At 35.9% G+C, this 5,938-nt stretch overlaps 1 pseudogene; it reads left to right on the top strand.

Moving 5' to 3' along the window:
• Positions 1-5,410: 5,410 nt before the first annotated feature.
• Positions 5,411-5,529, top strand: LOC129243153 (5S ribosomal RNA; annotated as a pseudogene).
• Positions 5,530-5,938: the final 409 nt, after the last annotated feature.

Genomic DNA, 5,938 nt, shown 5'->3' with positions numbered 1-5,938 from the left:
GGAGGTGAGCGGGTGCAGACAAAAGAAGTGTTGATATGAAATAATGTTTACAAAGCAATAAATAAAAAATAAATTGAACACAAAAAACAAGTGAAATGAAAATGATGTAGATGATATTTTTATTCGAATTGCACAACAAGTAGAGTAAATACATTTTGTCAAAAAAGTACCGGGAATTGTTCAATAAAACACAAGATAATTCTTAAGTCATAAAACTTTATTTTGTCGCCTTCAAAATAGGCTCCATTCGAAGCAATACACATATGTCAATGATTAGTCCAGTCATCAAAGCGATTGAAGAGATCTTCTTCAGTTTCTTTAGCGAATTCTGCTTAACCCATTAATGCTCACACATAAACGGGTTAAGATAGGTGACTGAAATTTTCAACAAGTATTTGTGTTGATGTTAAACGGCTTATTTCCATTTTTCAAAAAAATATCTCAAAAGATGTGGGCGTGGCAAAGCGTATGATATATCGTACATAAACGTATACGGAGAGCTACTTCTATGAAATAAAACTTCAATATATACATAGGTTTTGAATTCAAATCAACATTTTATTTATAAAGTGACACATTATACATCTTTACATTTTTAAATTTCTTAGTTATTTGATAAGTCAATTACATGATATTTGTAAAAACAGTTATCTGGGTGCAATCCGAAACTACCTTTCATGCATATAAGTTTCGTACACTTGCCACAAAATTTGCATCGGCGTTGAATTCTTGAGTTATTTACGTAGTGCTTGACTCCATCGTATCTAGTTTCATTTTCTCGTTTCCTCTTTCGTGCTGAAACTGGACGAAGTTCTACTGGTTTTGAAAGAATGCTTACCAAAATAAGGCTCCATCGATTCGTCTACAGAAAATGAAGTTCCAAATGGTTTTCCAAGCTCTTTAAATTTTGTATTTAAATGATCCAGAATAGGTTGTGCTTTGAATGCTTTATTATTCACTACAATTTGTGTATTATTATTGAAATGAAGGTACCGATGTATTTTTTTGAATTTATTCCGCGCCATTGAACCTGCCACTAAATGGTTGTACACATCACTTTCCGTCCCCCAGTACATCCGAATAGCTGGTACCTAAAAATGCAACTAATAAATTTATCAGGTAATCAAGTGAAATTATGGTTGAGAATAGTCACTTTGGTGTACCCACTTAGTATAAGGATGCCTAGATAAGTGTACAATTCCTCAAGATTTATGGTCACCGCTTCATATCCTTTGTTTACAGCGTATTTTATAGTCTGTACTTGTATATATTTCATAAAATCGTCATCAAAAATTAGTTTAACAAGTTGAATGGATTTAAATCGTTATTCAAAATATCTGCTATAATATCCGGAGTGTGAACGCGTATTTTGTGTTTGTGCCTTCTCTTGTTTTTAGTTCTATTTTGGACCACTTTCGACGAATTGTGGGTTTTTTCTTTTTCCTTTGAGTGGAAGTCACTGACCGCGAGGTTTTTGAATTGATCACATCATTAAAACAACTGTACATTATCCATTTCTGAATTGGCAATTTTTATGGCGCATGGCCTTTTTAGAACCCCGCGGTCCAAGTCGCCCCGTGTACCGTTATCGTCCATCTGCATCATCGCAATCGGATAACTTTTGTTCTTCAGGTGGAAATAAAGTCACATCGATTGAATTGGCATTTCTGATGTCGTCTATAATGTCTGCATTATCGTCCTCGTTCAGATCTTCGAGCCATCCAATTATCTCCTCAGTTGTTGCTTGTCTATAAAAACGTGTTATATATGAATGCCCGTAAAGCCAAACTGGGGTAGCGTTTACGTATGATAAAACATACGCAATGATTTACAAAAAGCTAAAACACATTTCGGGGCGAATTTTTCACTACATTTTATATGTATTCGATGCTTCATGATTTCAACTTTGAGTTCATGCACGTATTTATGTATATAATACTGTTGCTTGGTTTTTTTAAGATATAAAACTCACCTGCGTGGCATTATTCACTTTTCCGAAAAACACTACATGAATTGGCGCGAAAAATGTAAATAAAAGAGCTTTAAATGACAACTAAAAAGCTTTTCTTTTCAAATTACTCTTTTATCTCACTCGCCCTGTAAATATAAAAAGCTTTTATATAATATTGGGTTTATGGTGAATTTTTGAAAAAAGCTCTTTTTGCGTATGATATATTATACTTTGTCATTAATGGGTTAATGGCTTCTGTCGACCCCAAGCGTTGTTCGCGGAACGGAAATTTATGTTTTGGGAAAAGGAAAAGGTCACAGGGAGCTAAATCCGGTGAATACGGTGGTTGTTCGATGCTATTTGTCGAGTTTTTGGCCAGAAAGTGTTCAGAATATGAGTCTTGTGAGACGGTGAGTTATCAGAGATGCAAGATCCATGAGTTTTATTTCCACTAATTGGGCCGTTTCCCACGCACCTTCTCTCTCAAACGTCGCATAACTTCCAAATAATATTCTCTATTTACCGTAGAACCATTTGGAAGGAATTCCGAGTGCACAACACCATGAGAATCATAGAAAACGAGTGGCATGACTTTCACTTTCGACTAACTTTGAGGTGGTTTTTTGGGTTTCGGCGCATTTTGGGTTACCGCCATTCAAACGCCTGTTGACTGGTTTGCGTGTCAAACTCATATTCCCATGCCTTATCAATTGTTATGATGTGATGATGATGCGCTGGACAAACGTTGGGTCCGAACTTACGTGCTCAAGCATGTCTTTAGCCACCTTCTTCCGATGAATTTTTTGAGAAAACTTAACTCTCTTGGAACGATTCGAGCAGCCACGCGTCTCATGCTCAATTGATGGTGTTAAATGTTGTGAATTAATTCAAGGGACACGCTAAGGTCACGAGCACCATTTCCTTGACTTTATCGACGTTTTCATCCGTTTAAGACGTTGATGGGCGACCAGATTGGAGCGAATCTTCCACGACTTCTCGGTCTTCTGCAAAAGCCTGTTACCACTCGTAGATCCGTGTTTTTGATAAAGCACACTCGCCATAGGCTCTCTGCAATATTTTCAATGATTCGGCACTCGAAATCCCGTTCAAAACATAAAATTTAAGACAAATTCTTCGTCCGATATTTTTATCCATAGTGAAAATCGGAGGTTGACTGATATAATTAAATGCCAAAAATAAGCTAAATGACAGATTGCGCTCAAACTCTGCGAGGCTATAGAGAAGAGTTGTACCAACATTCCAGCAGAAAAAATGTAGACATATGTGTAACGCGCGCTTTTTGACAGAATGTAGTGTGAAGACAGTATATTGCCTTTTTGCAGTTAGGCAAATTTATCGGGAGTCTTTATGATAATTGATGGAATGAATTTATTTCTTATTATTGTTTTTGTAAATAATTTCATGACATTTATTTTATTTGACATATTTGGATATGCCAATCGGCATTTGTTCGCCGCGGCTTCAAGTAGGTAGGTCCATGTAGGTCCATTCGATCAGTTCAATTTTTTACTACTTTTTCCCATAAATTTGGCCGTATGGTGTCAATGGAGGCTTGAAAATTGGCTTTCACTGCTTGAATAGTTGCTGCTTTGTCGGCATAAACATAACCCCATAAAAGGTAATACAGAGGCTTTAAATTACACGAACGAGGTGTCAGTGAGCAGGATCACTTCTGGCAAAAAAGTGGGCACCGAATTGATATGGGAATAAGTCGACTATCAAGCGCGTTGTATGGCTAATTGCGCCCCCCTGTTCGAACCAAATGTCGTCGTTTTTTAGCTGATTAATTTTCGGATACATAAAAAACAAATATTGCAATAAAAATAAAATAAAAATAAAATTAATTAATTTTTGAAAACAAAAATTCGGTCGGCATGGCTCGATAGTGCTTGCCATGCACCGTTACGCCAGCGCCTTCCTCATTTCGAAAGAATTAAGAACTGAAGATGCCGTCAGAGTGTAAATCGCACTTAAAGTGAGCGAAGTGCTCTATGAACTTCGCGAGTGGATTGTTTTTTTTCTTTTTCAAAGTAATTTTTCACAATTTGAAAGCGTTTTTCTGGCACTAAACGACACATGATGACTTACACAACCTTACTGCATAGAAATGTTACTATTTTTTTACTTTCTGGCACTTTCTGAGTTAGCAAGCCATAGTTATCGATATCGATACTTCTCATGCAGCTTAAAAAACCCCCAATATGTATGATGTGCAAAGTTACTTCGTTCTGCAAAGAGTATCTCAAAATATTAAATTCTTGAATATGTAGCATTCAGTCGAACTTAGAGGAAAATGAATGTGAAAAAAATCGAGGTAAAAAGATTTTTCAAATTTTTTTGTTGTTGATAATTTCACATTTTTTTGCATTTTGACATTCGAAATTGACATAAAAGTTTTTAAATTTTCGTTTTTTGCGTTTGTCTATCGATTCGAAACGTTGTGAAATACTTTAATGGAGCCGAAAACCCTGGTACACACCACTTTTTAGTCTCTTGTTTTGATTTAGTTTAGGATAATGGGCATAAACCCAAATTTCGTCCATAGTGATGAATCGATGCACTAACTCCACTTTATTCCTTCGAAAATATTCTAAATGTTGCTAAGAAAGTCGCATTCGAATGTGTTTTGGTGCCATTGTTAGCGAATACGGCACCTCTTTCTGAGTCTTAATACTTCAGTCAAAATATTGCTTTAACTGTCCAATGAGATGCCTAGGGCTTCTATTAAATCGCTTTCAGTCACTTGACGATTTTCCAATACGATATCCTACATATATTTTTTATACGATTCCTTTGTTGTTGTTGCTGTTTTTGGACGTCCTTGACTAGGTGGTCTTCAAGGCTTGTACGACCATGTTTATATTCGGCAACCCATCTTACTACCCTAAAAATTGATAGCGGAAAGTCCTTATACACTTTCAACATTCGTTTATAAATTTCCTTTGCTTTTAACACTAAACCTACCATGGACGGGTCAAATGACCCATTTTAAACTTTTTGTCAGAAGTTCTTAGAAATAACATTATTAAATCGTCGTTTGCCTTCACGACGAAATACATCGAATGTATTTTTTAAGATTTACTCTTCTCTTTCTAATTGTTTTACCGAGAAATATATGTGATCTTAATAATGTATATAATATTTTTAAGACGGGTCATTTGACCCACTTTGATAGGAATAGGAATACATAAAATATCGGTAGGTTTAGTGTTAAACCTTCGAAAAGTCAAAATTCAATCAATGCACGACACTTGATTTTTTTCATTGTAGAAAATACTGTACTACGTCGATACTAATTGGCCTGTAAACAAGGAATGAATTGATAGATTGAAATGAAACTTTACATACGTTAATATGTACCAATATAACAAAAAAAGTTTAGGCTAGTAGCAACTCCATCTATTATTGAACCACAAAACTTATTGAACAACCTGGTATGTTAATGACCATATCGCTCTGAAAACATCGGTTCTCATCCGATTACCGAAATTAAGCAGCGTCGGGTGCGGTTAGTACTTGGATGGGGGACCGCTTGGGAACGCTGCGTATTGTTGCTCGTTTTTCTAAATTCAAGTCACAGTAACAGTAGATATAAGCTTATTGTATTTTATAGTTAACTGTAAATACAGGGTGGGCCATATAGCGTTTGCTTTTTGAACCACCTATTTTTTGAGAATGGTAACACAAATGACATGTCAAAAATATTCATAATTTACTTAAAGGTTTGACATTTACGAAATGGGACGCTATACGCTTGAACAAAATTGGGAAATATTGAAAACCTATTTCCAAAGTGGTGAGTCTTCTTCTTCTTTTCTGATTTTCACATCGGTGGCTACGTCAATAAGCACAATTGTCGGATTTGGGGCTCAGAAAATCCACACGTTACTGTAGGGAAGAAAATGCATCCACAACGAATCACTGTTTGTGCGGTTTTTGGTCTGGCGGCATCATCGGGCCAGTTTT

This window comes from Anastrepha obliqua, chromosome 3 (genome assembly GCF_027943255.1).
Source record: "Anastrepha obliqua isolate idAnaObli1 chromosome 3, idAnaObli1_1.0, whole genome shotgun sequence".
NCBI classification, from domain to species: domain Eukaryota; kingdom Metazoa; phylum Arthropoda; class Insecta; order Diptera; family Tephritidae; genus Anastrepha; species Anastrepha obliqua.
The sequence above is the reverse complement of the archived record's forward strand: the minus strand, read 5'-3'. Positions and strand labels throughout refer to the sequence as shown.